The 14295-nt window shown below is 44.4% G+C and overlaps 1 non-coding gene across 1 annotated transcript; it reads right to left on the bottom strand.

Moving 5' to 3' along the window:
- Positions 1-374: 374 nt before the first annotated feature.
- LOC118710345 lies at positions 375-514 on the bottom strand. The gene has a single exon (XR_004985384.1). It is a non-coding gene; the product is annotated as a small nucleolar RNA SNORA70 (small nucleolar RNA).
- Between the last annotated feature and the right edge of the window lie 13781 nt (positions 515-14295).

Raw genomic sequence — 14295 nt, 5'->3', positions numbered from 1 at the left:
GGGGCAGCACTGAGACTCTCATGAGTGCAGGGCTCCCCATTTGTCCAGGGGACCATGATTAGGGATGTATTTGACTCCACGGCCATCTGGGATGAGGAGCTTCTCGGCCACCATGTCTTCAAACTCATCCACATTAAACTGAGTAAAGCCCCACTTCTTGAAGATGTGGATCTTCTGGCGGCCAGGTACTTGGCTCTGTGTAGGGCCTCAATTACATGTTCCTTGTTCTGCAGCTTGGTGCGGATGGACATGATGACTTGGCCAATGTGGACTCTGGCCACTGTGCCTTGGGGCTTTCCAAAGGCACCCTGCCTACCCGTTTGGAGCCTAGATTGAGGGCAGCATGAGTTCAGACACGAGTGTCCACCAGAAAGAGCTCTATCCAAGGTCCCTTATGGCAACCCATACTAGCAACAGGTTGCATACACTACCAAGCATGCTGCTGTTTGCAGCCATTGCTCACCCAAAAAGCTTTATTTATTTTTTAAAATATATTTTATTGATTTTTGTGCAGAGAGGAAGGGAGAGAGATAGAGAGTTAGAAACATCGATGAGAGAGAGAGTCACTGATCAGCTGCCTCTTGCACACCCCCTATTGGGGATATGCCCGCAACCAAGGTAAATGCCCTTGACGGGAATCGAACCTGGGACCATTCAGTCCCCAAGCCGACGCTCTATCCATTGAGCCAAACCGATTTCAGCCAAAAAGCTTTATTGATAAGGGAATTGTTGTGGTCACTAAAGGGCAGCTCCAAGACAGTCCTCTGGATGGTGGGAGGAGAATAGTAGACTTTTTCTTTTTTCTTTTTTCTATTTGCAGTCTGTCTAAAAACATACATAAAAGTGCTTATTAATGTTTAATCACAGAGTGGTTCTTATTCCCTCACTCAGTGCATACATCGAGCAGTGTGCACCAGGCTGGATGTGTGAGCAGAGATCCCTGAGTCAGGAGGAAACTCCTCATCCTTCCCTGTGCTTGCCTATTAATAACAATTTGCAAAGTATATTGTCTAGGCATAACTAATATCTACCTTCACAAACCTAAAAAGATTCCTGAAAAAAAACTGAGTTTTAAAGATAATATGAATAATATAATATTATATAACACTAGAGGTCCAATGCACAAAATTTGTGCACTTGGATAGAGAGGTCCCTAAGCCCGGTCTGCACCATCTTGCAGTTTGGGAACCCTCGGGGGATGTCTGACTGATGGCTTAGGCCCACGGGGAGTGGGCCTAAGCTAGTAGTCAGACATCCTTAGTGCTATCATGGAGGCAGGAGAGGCTCCTGCCATTGCTACTGAGCTCACCATCCGTGAGCCTGGCTTCTGGATGAGCGGTGCTCCCCCTGTGGGAACACACTGACCACAAGGGGGCAACTCCTGCATTGAGCTTATGCCCCCTGGTGGTCAGTACATGTCATAGCGACCGGTCCCTCTGGTCGATTTTCATATTAGCCTTTTATTATATAGGATAATAGTGTGTTGTAAGCAAAAACGATGATAATGGATGAGATGACACTCCTCTAATTTCTCTTATGAGTTCTTTTCAGCCACATTAGGAGATAAGAACAATAATCTGGCAAGAAATCAGCAGCAAAAACAGATGGAAATTATCTTGCTACTTGAAATATGGATTTACAGCAACTCTCAGCGGAGAGTCTTGTCCTAAGTAAATATGTTGCCTTGAAATATTAGCCAATGATAAATTAAACCCATTATGGTTAGTAAAACATAAAAATAAAATTTATTTCATGTTTCTCTTATCCTTTAAAATTGTATATATATAATATACATAATATATTGGTACAAATAGTATATATTATAGTACATTATATATGTATACATAATATATGGTACAAATAGTACATTATATGCATATATTATAGTACATTATATATAAAATAACTTGGTACAAATAGCACATTATATGTATATATAATAATACATTATATATAATGTATTATATATGTAATATGTATAATATAATTAAGCATATTATATATGTGGATGAGTGCTCAAAGTGTTTTTATTAACAGAGGCATACAGTAAAAAAATTGGACCCACCATCCAGGCTGCCTCTATGGTTGTAGAGTTGAAATAACTGAGGGAGAGGAATAAAGCCTCATGTACAAGGTGTCACTGTGAATTGTTGGCACTGAAACTCAGGTAACTGCCTGTCCAGAACTTCTCAGCTATACAGGATTTTATTATTGTTGCTCAGGATAGAATACCTCCCAGCTACTCAGTATGCATCATTGAAACAGCCTAGGGAATTTTTTTTCCCTTTCCCTCTGCAGCTTAGCTATAGCTATAAAAATATGGGGTGGCCCAGATTGTGTCTGGGAAATGTTAGTCACCTCAAGTTTGCACACTAATAACCATTATACTGATTATTTAATTCCTACCAGTTAAAGTCTTTGAGTGCTATTATCCTGTAACTCTCTTAGTGGGTAGTGTATGTTCTAGACCTGAAGAAAGTCAAATTTCCTTAGATACATCCAATTCACCAAGCTTCAGACATTCCATTCATCAGGGTTTTAGATGATCAAACTGCTCTCTCCTCCGTAGGGAAAGAGAGAAAATTTTACAGGCGTTTAAAAAGTGCCGGGCACGAGAAGAGGAGGATCTGGGAAGGAGCTGGAAGGAAGTGAGAAGGGGTGCTGCGGATGGGGGAGAAAAAGACAGCAAAAGCAGCGAGTCTAGGAAGATTCTAGAAAGAGAAAGAAGTATGGGGAAGGGGCAAGTTGGGGTGAGTGGCAGTTGTAGGTAGGGGGACCCTGGGGAGGAAGGGCTCACTACACTCCCTGCTTCAATTAATCCCATTAAAGTGTTGAAAATCAGATCGTATGGGAAGCTCTTAACATGAATTTTTCATTATGGCATTTGGGTGGGAGTGGAGGAGGGGAGCGGGGAGGAAGGGAGAGAATAAGCACCGACAGTGTATGTGGGGGAAGAAGGCCGCCCACTTCTCTCAGGATCACTGGCTTAGGCTGTTTCTGTCCTGGGAACACAGAAACTCTGGCCCCCTGCCAGGTCCTCAAGACCCCCTCAGCATTGCCGGGAGGGCATTGGTTCCGAAGGCAGAGGAGGAAGGTTCCAATGCCCGGTACCATACATTTAAGCCCCGTTTGCTTCTGAACTTGGGGTGAGAAAATAGCTAGGAACCCCAGGCATTCAAAAGGGCCCCTGTGATCCCGAGAAAACAGGTCACAGGGCGGAGAAGAGGTAGGCTCAGGTGGGGAGGGCAGCTCTCCTGCCCAGCTCCCTTCCTTCCTCAGTACATCTTCCACACTATTCATTCCACTAAAACAGACGTTAGGAGCCCTGACTTTGATTGATGGCTGGCCCTGTGCTGGCCACCAGGTCTCCAAGCACCAAGCTTCCAACATTCTGCTGGGTGAGGTCAACAATAAACAGAATGAGCAAACAAGCACACTGCTTCAGGTGGTCCTACATGGGACCATGAAAGTAACCCAGCTGCACACTTGGTCTGGTTTTAGTCTTTTTTTTTTTTTTTTTTTTTTAATATATTTTATTGGTTTTTAACAGAGAGGAAGGGAGAGAGATAGAGAGCTAGAAACGTCAATGAGAGGGAAACATCGGCCAGCTGCCTCTTGCACACCCCCTACAGGAGATGTGCCTGCAACCAATGTACATGCCCTTGACCGGAATCGAACCTGGGACCTTTCAGTCCGCAGACCGACGCTCTATCCACTGAGCCAAGCCGGCTTCAGCTGGTTTCAGTCTTGATCTGTGCCCTCCCTGGTTGGAAAGCCAGGCAGACTGGCACAGTGAGGCAAAATGGTTCCAGGTTGCTCAGTTAGCTGGTGGAGCTGGGATGAAAACCCACACTCTCTGCCCCCAGGTTTCCTGTCAAATGAAGTTTGTTACATGGTAAATAAATTTAGTTATATTAAAAAAATAAAAAGTTGAGGGGAAAGGCCTTTTGGCCACCTGCACTACACAGTGTTCTCATTTGTCCCTGGGACTTGCCTTTGGCCGTTCCTTGTCTGATCTTAGATGGACGAGGCTTGGCTGCGGTGAATGGGATCCAGGGTGGGCTCTGTCCTTGAACTCTGCTCTCTGTACTCAGCTCCCCTTATGCACAGGAGTGGGGGGGAGGCGGGGAAGACCCTCCCCAGAGCCTGGAGTTTAATCTCCACCAGGCCTCTGCACGCTGGGCCTGCTGGTGTGTGGTCTCTCACACTGATGTGCCTCAGCAGCTGGAAGTAGTGAGGAGGGAAGGGGGGACCTCGAGCATAAACCCTGGCACTTCTCAAAACAAAACAAATGATTCCAGCTTTTAATCAGGTTAGGGCTGAGGCGAGAGAATTGTGTTTGGTTTTACATAGACAAAGCCCTTTTTTTAGGTCTCTGCTTTCAGAGAAATCCGCAGTCCTTTGTGCAAACGGCCAGGGCAGCCTGCGCAGAAGGTGTTGGGGCTGTTCTGAAGCTGAGGTCTGGGGGGAGAGACATGGGGTTTGGCCTTTATCAACCAGACGGTTCTGTCTGCCGGAGATCTTGGTATGGCTTACTCCCCTCTCCTGCTCCCGGAAGCCAGCAGAACCACAGCTTTCGGGGCTGTGGCCTGTGTGGCCTTAACCTTGGACACGTGGGCTCCTTCAACAGTGGGGCTGCAAATTTAAATTCAAAAAATTAATTTCTATGTTAAGACGGTTAAGGGAGCTTGCTATTTCTAGGGCCTCAACAGTGAAGGGATAAATTTGTGAAGCAAAGAATCCTAATCCATCCTTGGCCCTGTCCATCCAGATACCAGGTATTGTAGGATCTCTCTTTTTTTTAAAAAAATATATTTTTATTGGTTTTGTACAGAGAGGAAGGGAGAGAGATAGAGAGCTAGAAACATCGATGAGAGAGAGTCATCGATCAGCTGCCTCTTGCACACCCCCTACCGGGGATATGTCCACAACCAAGGTACATGCCCTTGACCGTAATTGAACCCGGGACCTCTCAGTCCCCAAGCCAACGCTCTATCCATTGAGCCAAACTGGTTTCGGCTATTGTAGGATCTCTTAAGTATCTGAGACGACTGAGGGCAAAGTGCTGGAGGATGAGCCAGGCATCTGGCCTAGCATTGCTAGATTTAGCAAATAGAAACACAGGATGCCCAGCTGAATTTGAGTGTCAGATAAACAATAAGTAAATTCTTAGCCCAAGCATGTCCCATGCGCTGAAACAGGTGATGCCATATTTGGGACCTGCTTATTACAAAAGTTGCTTGTTGTCTGTCTGATGTCCAAGTTTACGAGGGTGTCCTGCATTTTCCTGGCAGCCCCGCTCTGGCCCTCTTTCCTGGGAGGCCTTGCAGATTTTCTTCTCGGCCTTTCTAGGGCCTCCTCTTTTCATCCGGGGTTGCTTTTGGGGCTTAAGTCTCCCCGGGGCCCTGTTGTCTTTCTCTCTTTCTGTCCCATTATAGTCCCCTCATGTCTCCATCTGGGGCTCTCTACTCACCTGCTCGATCTTGCTCAGTCCTACTGGTAGACCCCGAGTTGGTTGAGATCCAGCTATAGGTTCTGAGCGCTAAAGCCAATGATGGTGATATCCACAATTTAGTAACCCCCTACTATGTGCCAGGCCCTGTCAGCTGCTTTACTAACTTTCATCCATTAGTAAACAAAATGAAAGGGACTTTTTTTTTTTTATTGTGGCAAAATATAGGTAACATAAACTTCACCTTTTTAAAGAATGAGGTATAATCAACTCATATTACATTAGTTTCAGCGGTACAATAGAATGATTAGATATTTGTATGCAATAGAATGTTTAGATATTTATATTTGTGAAATGATTACAGCAACAAGTCTAGTTAACATCTATCACCACACATAGCAACAGAACTTCTTTTTTATTTGTGATGAGAACTTTAAAAAAAAAAAGTATTTTATTGATTTTTTTACAGAGAGGAAGGGAGAGGGGGAGGGAGAGAGAGCTAGAAACATCGATGAGAGAGAAACATTGATCAGCTGTCTCCTGCATGCCCCCCCCACTGGAGATGTGCCTGCAACCAAGGTATATACCCTTGACCGGAATCAAACCTTGGACCCTTCAGTTCGCAGGCTAGCGGTCTATCCACTGAGCCAAACCGGTTAGGGCTGTGATGAGAACTTTTAAGATCTATTCTCTTAGAAATTTTCAAAAGGCAACACAGTATTATTAATTATTAGAGGCCTGATGCATAAAATTCATGCAAGCAGCTAGGCCCCCATCGCAGGGGCAGCCACCTCTGCCTTGGCCCTGCCAGGCCCGCCTGGAAGGATATCTGGTCTAGTTAGCATATTATACTTTTATTATTATAGATAGTCTCCATGCTGTACATTACATCCCCAGGACTTAGATATTTGCTACTGGAAGTTTGTACCTTTACCCGCTTCACCCATTTCACCCATTCCCCCACCCCCTGTTTCTGGTAGCCACTGATCTATTCTCTGTATCTAAAGATCCACATATCGAGGGATCCAAGATGGCTGCGCCCAGGTAAACACCTAGCTGCAGCCGCACACAACAATTTCAATAAAATACAACTAAAATATAAAATGGACATTACCCAGAACTACAGGAAAGTCGACTGACTGGAAATTCTACAACGAGAAGCAAGGAGAAAACCAGAAGGAAGCGCAGAGGAGCTGTAAAAGCCCAAGGTACGGAGACATGCGGAGCGCGGAGAGGACGGAGCCGGACAGAAGGGAGGCCGAGTGCCTGGCTGGCATTCCCTAGCGGAAAGGAGATAAAACTCCAACTGTGTTGGGCCCCAGTTCTGACTGCTCTGAACCCCAGTTCTAGGCCAGACCCCGGGGACCCAGGCTCATCCATAGGGAGCTGGGCTGTAAGGCGGAACCCTGGGGAAGCGGCGAAAGGAGGTCCCGGCGACGCGCACACTGCGCGCAGAGAAGGGACAGTTGGCTGTGCCGCGGGATTGCCCTGGCCGGAAGGAGACTGGGGCTCCAGTCTGTTCTGAACGCCACCTCCAACTCCACTTCCAACTGAACTGAACCCCAATACCGGGCTCATTGGGGGAGAGCATACAGTGGTGCCTCACACAACGAACTTAATTCGTTCCAGGAGCAAGTTTGTTATGCGAAAAGTTCGTTATGTGAAACGCGTTGACGAGGTCACACTGTTTTACCCCACATTCACTCCTTCAAATTATTTCCTGTTTCATTTCAACAGAAATCACCTTCCTGCTTTTTTTTAGAAGCCATGATATAAAAAAATATTGAGTTTAACTTAAAAGGACGACTGCCGTGATACGTGCGTGATTTAATTCGTAATGAAGAATGATTGCCACGATACATGCTTAAGTTAAGCACAATGACTAACGACTGCCTGCAGTGCCTGCGCGGAAGGATGCAATACATCGGCAGCGATCGTGGAAGCTCGGGCGAAGCAGTCGTGGAAGCTCGGGCGACTTCGTTGTGTGAAACGAAGTTCGTTGTATGAATCATGAAATGAAGTTCGTTGTGTGCAGTGTTCGCTGTGCGAGGCGTTCTTTATGCGAGGCACCACTGTAGACTGTTTGGCAGCAGGCGAAAATCGAGGGCACCTATCTCTCAGAGGCGCTTTGCAGTGAGTACTGAAGGACCCTGAGATGCAGGAGCTGCATAGGGTGGGGCTGACGGAAGCCAACACCGTAGGCTCCAACCTGAAATCCCGTCCCATCTGTAACTGCGAAATGCGACAACAAAATAGATCACAAACGAAAGAAATGGAGGACAAAAAGCAACTGGATATAGAGTTCAAATCTACGCTTATAAGGTTTTTCAAGAATTTCCTAGAAAAGATGGATAAGACCTATGAGGATATGAAAAGAGATCAACTAGAATTAATAAGGAGTCAACAAGAAATGATAAGGGATCAACAAGAAATAAAGAATACATTGTCTAAAATAAAAAATATTATACAGAGTCCTAAAAACAGAATGGAAGATCGCAAGAATCAAGTCAAAGATTTGGAACACAAAGAACCAGAAGACACTCCTCCACAGAAGCTAGAAGGCAAGAGAGTCCAGAAAATTGAAGATAATGTAAGAAACCTCTGGGACAATTTCAACTGAACCAACATCAGAATTATGGTGGTCCCAGAAGATGAGAGAGAGCAAGATATCGAAAACATACTGAAAGAAATAGTGACAGAAAACTTCCCCCACCTGGTGAAAGAATTAGACTTACAAGTCCAGGAAGCGCACAGAACTCCAAACAAAAGGAATCCAAAGAGGACCACACCAAGACACATCATACTTAAAATTCCAAGAGCAAAAGACAAAGAGAGAATATTAAAAGCAGCAAGAGCAAAGAAGGTAGTTTCCTATAAAGAAGCACCTATACGATTGTCAGCTGACTTCTCAACAGAAACCATGCAGGCCAGATGGGAATGGCAAGAAATATTCAAGGTGATGAATAGTAAGCACCTACAGCCAAAGATAATCTATCCAGCAAAGCTATCACTCAGAATCGAAGGTCAGATAAAGAACTTCACTAATAAAAAAAAGCTAAAGGAGTTCATCAACAGCAAACCAGAATTATATGAATTGCTGAAGGGGGTTCTTTCAGAAGAGAGAGTAAATAAAGATAAAAATTATGAACAACAAATACATAACTATCAACAAGTGAATCTAAAAACCAAGGAAATTAAAAAAATCTGATGAACAATATTAACTGTTGAATATAATAGAATCAGAGGCATGGAAGGGGAGTGAACTGACGATTCTTGGGAAAAAGGGGAGAGGGGGATGTGGGAAGAGACTGAACATAAACTGTGCACCTATGGATGAGGACAATGGGGAGTGGGGAAAGGGCAGAGGGTGGGGTGGGAACCTGAGGAGAGCAATGGTGGGGGGGGGGGGGAAGGAACATTTGTAATAATATGAACAATAAAATCTTATTAAAAAAAATAAAGATCCACATATCTGTGAAGTCATACAGTTTTTGTCTTTCTCTCAATGACTTATTTCCCTTGGCATAATGCCCTCACGGTCCACTTATGTTGTCACAAGTGGCAAGACTTCATTCTTTATGGCCAACTAATATTCCATTGTATATAAATTTACCATTTGAGCCATTTTTTAGGTGTACAGTTAAGTGGCATTAAGCATATTTTCATTATTGTACAGCCGTCACCATCATTTATTTCTAAAAGGTTTTCATCTTCTTAAACTGAAGCTCCCTACCCATTAAACAGTAACTCCCCATTACTCTCTTCTCCAGCCCTGGGCAACCACTATTCTATTTTTGTGTGTCTATGACTTTGACCCTCTAGATACCTCATATAAGTGGAATTATACAATATTTGTCCTTTTAATATCCTCTTTATTTCACTTAGCACAATGCCTTCCAGGTTCATCCATATTGTAGCAGTAGCATGTAGCATTCTTTTTTTTTCTTTGCCAAATAATAGTCCATTGTATGGATAGACTACATTGGTTTATTCATTTATCTGTTGGTGGACTTTTGGGTTGCTTCCATCTGATGGCTGTGGTGAATAAGGCTGCTCTGAATGTGGGTGTACAAATATTTGTTCAAGTCCCTGTTTGCAGTTCTTTTGGTCTATTCTCAGAAGTGGCATTGATGGATCATAACAGCTGTAACATTTTACACTCCCACCGACAAAGATTCCAGTTTCTCCATATTCTTGCCAACACTTGTTATTTTCTCTGTTTTTCTTTTTCCTTTCCTTTCCTTCCTTCCTTTCTTCCTTTCTTTCTTTCTTTCTTTCTTTCTTTTTTTTTTTTTTTTTTTTTTTTTTAAATAATGGCTATTCTAATGGATAAGAACATGGGAGGCACTTTTAATTACTATTTCACAAATGAAAGAACTTAGGCTCAGAGTAGTGGGATGATTTGTCCATGACAAACCTCAAGTCACAGAGATAGAACTCAAATCAAGGTCTAATTCTCCAAATCAGGATATAACCATTATGTTATATTTCCTGCCTCTTGCATTTGCATGTATCCAAATCAAATATTTCTGTCTGTGCACAGATGACTAATTGTGCAAGAAATCTAGTAAAGGCACAAATGTAGGAATGAAATACACTGAGTGGCCAGGTTATTATGATCTCTGAATGCATAATAATCTGGCCACTCAGTGTATGTCCTATATAATAAAAGGCTAATATGCAAATTGTCCCCTTGATCAGGAGTTTGACCAGCAGGCAGGCTGGCCAACTGCCCATGTCCCCTCCCCTGGCCAAGCTGGCTTGACCCTACCTATGCATGAATTCATGCATCTGGCAACTGATATATATATAATCCAGATTATTATGTGCTCAGAGATCATAATAATCTGGCCACTCAGTGTATATTCAAGGAGTTTTTATATGTTCTTACTAAAAATACACCTCTCACACAGGAAAATAGCAATAACAAATAATTTCTCCTTAATCTTCATTTTATCCTAGTTAATTTTAAAGTAATTTATTTAATTTGGCCACTCTGTAGTCCTTTACCTCAATGTCATCTGGCCATTTAAGTGGTTTAACTAACAAGTATGATGAGCATGGATTTTGTCCTTATGGGGGAAGGTAGAGAAGCCAGAAAATAGAAGACAGAGACTCCAACCTCAAGATGTTTGTGGTCTAACTGGCCAGAGACATGTGGCCACCTGCGAGGCCTCCTCCAGGAGCACAGGCTCCGGACCGCTGGAGGCAGTGGGCTGCTGGGAGTGAGTCCTGACTGAGGTTGAATGCAGTGAGTTCTGGCTGAGGGCAAGCTGCCTCCTCGGCTTGGCGCAAAGCCCTGTGTGAGTCCGTGCAATGCACCCTAGAGAAGGAGGCTGCAGTTGGGGTTGCCCTGCCTCTCAGCCTCAGGACTCTTCCTAAGTGCTGCTTTGTTCAGAGGCCATAGACCTTGGTTATACCATTGACTTTGAACATAGGTTCCATGGAGACTGCCAGGCTCCTGCCTCGAGTGCCAGCCCAGCCTTTAGACCAGTGGTTCTCAACTTTCCTAATGGCCACGACTCTTTAATACAGTTCTTTATGTTGTGGTGACCCCCAACCATAAAATTATTTTCATTGCTACTTCATAACTGTAGTTTTGCTACTGTTAATGAATTGTAATGTAAATATCTGTATTTTACGGTCTTAGGCGACCCTGCCAGCTGTTCTCAACCTGTGGGTCATGACTGACAGGTTGAGAACCACTGCTGTAGAGCCTAAGACCATAAAACACAGATATTTACATTACGATTCATAACAGTAGCAAAATTACAGTTATGAAGTACAGTAGCAATGAAAATAATTTTGTGGTTGGGGGTCACCACAACATGAGGAGCTGTATTAAAGGGTCGTGGCATTAGAAAGGTTGAGAACCACTGCTTTAGACTGTCTTGTCCATCTGGCTGTCCAGTTCTTCCAATGTAGGCCAGTGGTGAAGAACATGGACTTTGGGGTCAGACAAGTTCATGCTGAAAACCACACTGCCACTGAGGCCTGTGTAACCATAGTAAAGTGTCTTAGCCCAATGATCGGCAAACTGTGGCTCACGAGCCACATGAGGCACTTTGACCTCTTGAGTGTGGCTCTTCCATAAAATACCACAGTCTGGCCGAGTCTACTTTGAAGAAGTGGTGTTAGAAGAAGTTTAAGTTTAAAAAATTTGGCTCTCAAAAGAAATTTCAATTGTTGTACTGTTGATATTTGGCTCTGTTGACTAATAAGTTTGCCAACCACTGTGGCCTCTCTGGTTTCAGTTTCTGTATCAGAAATATGGAAATATCAGGGATAATAAGATTGTCATTAGGATGAAATGAGATGTTTGTAAAGTTCTTGGCTTATTGTAAATGTTCAATAAATAGTAGCTATTTTAATGCATCTAATGTAAAGCTTGTGGGAACCCCACTAGATTTACATTTATTTCTCTTTGTTGGTAGTTTTGCCACTTTGACTACATCATCATGGTCTGCTTCATGGAGGACGGAGCCAGTTAACTTGTTGAAGTGGAGAGAGAAGATGGTCTAGATTAGAGTGAAGGCTGAATTCTGCAATGTGTGTACCTCACCCAGAGTGGGTGCTCACTAACTGTGTGGTGAATAATATCTCAGTTGAGATGGGGATTCCTGATGAAAGGCCTTAGATAGAGGGAACTTTATGTGTTTGTTGTGTGGAGAAGGCAGAGGAGACTGGATTTAATCTTTCCTTTTTATATTTTAAATAACACTTTCCTCATCACAAAAATACAGATAACTAGAGGTCCTTGAAAAGGAGAATAAAGCAATGGGATAGGGTATGATGACTTGTCTTCAGGAAATGCATTGGAAGCTGGGGAGTGGAGAACCACTGGAAGAATGGGGAACCACGAAGGTGACTGAAAGGTTGAGGGAAGGTAGTAGGCTTTGGAAGTGGGGTGGGAGGGGTTTTGAGGCCAGAGGACAGGTGTCTGGAGGTATCATGGGTGGTGGCCTGGACATGGAAACAAGGTGGGACTTTGGGGATGGCAAGGAGGTTACACACTCTGCTTATGATGAAGCACATGGGATGAGGCATTAGTTGGAGAATCATTCAAACACAATTTGGCCCTGAGGGTGTGATAGCAACAAAACCCAATGAAGGGATGGAATGCAAGGGGAGGTGAACAGAAGGCCTGAAGTTGGTTAAAAAAAAGTGGGAGGGGGGGAAATGAGGTGGATGGGAATGTAGTAGGTTTAATAATTCTCTCTTTGCAAAGTTGTCCACATCTTAATCCCTGAGACTTCAGAATATGCTACTTTATAGGAGAAAAGTGCCTTTGCAGATGTGATTTAGTTCAATATTTTGAGACAGATTATTTTAGACTAGAGGGTCGGTGCACAAAATTCATGCATGGGGGTGGGGAGAAAGGTGTCCCTCAGCCCAGCCTGCACCTTCTACAATCTGGGACATCCCTCTCACAATCCAGGACTGTTGGCTCCCAACTGCTCACCTGCCTGCCTTCCTGATTGCCCCTAACTGCTTCCCTAACCGCTTCTGCCTGCCAGCCTAATCACCCCTTAACCACTCCCCTGCCAGCCTGTTTGTCCACAACTTCCCTCCTCTGCCAGCCTGGTCACCCCTAACTGCCCTCCCCTGTAGGCTTTATTGCCCCCAACTGCCCTCCCTTGTAGGTATGGTTCTTCCCAACTGCCCTACCCTGCTCACCATTTTGTGGTGGCCATCTGTGTCCACATGGGGGCAGGATCTTTGACCACATGGGGCAGTCACCTTGTGTGTTGGAGTGATGGTCAATTTGCATATTGCTCTTTTATTAGAGAGGATAGAGGCTTGGTGCATAGGTGGGGACCAGCTGGTTTGCCCTGAAGTGTGTCCTGGATTAGGGTGAGGGTTCCCTTGGGGTGTGGGGTGGCCTGGGTGAGGGGTCTGTGGTGGTTTGCAGGCCAGCCATGCCCCCTAGTGACTCAAGCAGAGATCCTGGTATCTGGGGTTTATTTAGCTTCTACAATTGAAACTTTGTAGCCTGGAGTGGAGCCAAAGCCTTCTGCTCCCTCCTTGGTAGCAGCCATTTCTGTTGGCATTTATTGACTTCTATAATTGTAACTTTGTAGCCTTAAGTGGAGGCTTGGGCTGGCCAGGGTGTATGAAAAGCTTGGCTTCCTCCATTGCCAGGGAAACCCAAGCCTCCCTCTTGCTCTCAATGGCTGCAGCCATCTTGGTTGGAGATATTTTGCATATTTGTTCCTGATTGGATAGTGGGCGTGGCTTGTAGTTGTACCAGAATGATGGTTAATTTGCATATTACTATTTTATTAGGATTGTCTGGCTGGGCTCAATGTAATCACAAGCAGCTTTATAAGAGGGAGGGAGGAGGGGCAGAGTCAGAGAGAGATTGGAGGAAGCTGCTAGCTTTCAAGATGGAGGGTGGGGCTGCTAGCCAATAAACACAGGCAGCCTCCAGGAATAAAAGCAATAAAACAGATCTCCCCAGAGCCCACTGAAGTGAGGCAGCCCTGCTGACATCTTGATTTTGGCACAGGAACACCCCTTTTGAACTTCTGTCCTATATACTTGTATGATAGTAAACTTGGGTTGTTACATGCCATTGTTTGTGGTAATTTGTTACAGCAGCAGTAGGAAACTGATGCTAGGCGGGAACTAACATCCTAAACATTGACTGGGCATGTGCGGGAGTTTTGCTAGGTGTGCTAGTGGAGTTTTGGGTTTGGATAGCAAGCTTGAGGCTGACCCACACAAGCCCTCACCTGCTGGAAATAGATGCAAAACTCCAGACCCTTCCCTACTCTAAATCAGCCATGCCTTGGTGCTTATGACTTTCACTGGTCTCTCCATGGCTGACAGAAACCAAGTTG

This window comes from Pipistrellus kuhlii, unplaced genomic scaffold (assembly GCF_014108245.1).
Source record: "Pipistrellus kuhlii isolate mPipKuh1 unplaced genomic scaffold, mPipKuh1.p scaffold_m20_p_1, whole genome shotgun sequence".
NCBI lineage: Eukaryota > Metazoa > Chordata > Mammalia > Chiroptera > Vespertilionidae > Pipistrellus > Pipistrellus kuhlii.
Note: the sequence above shows the minus strand (reverse complement) of the source record. Positions and strands in the feature narration are given on the sequence as shown.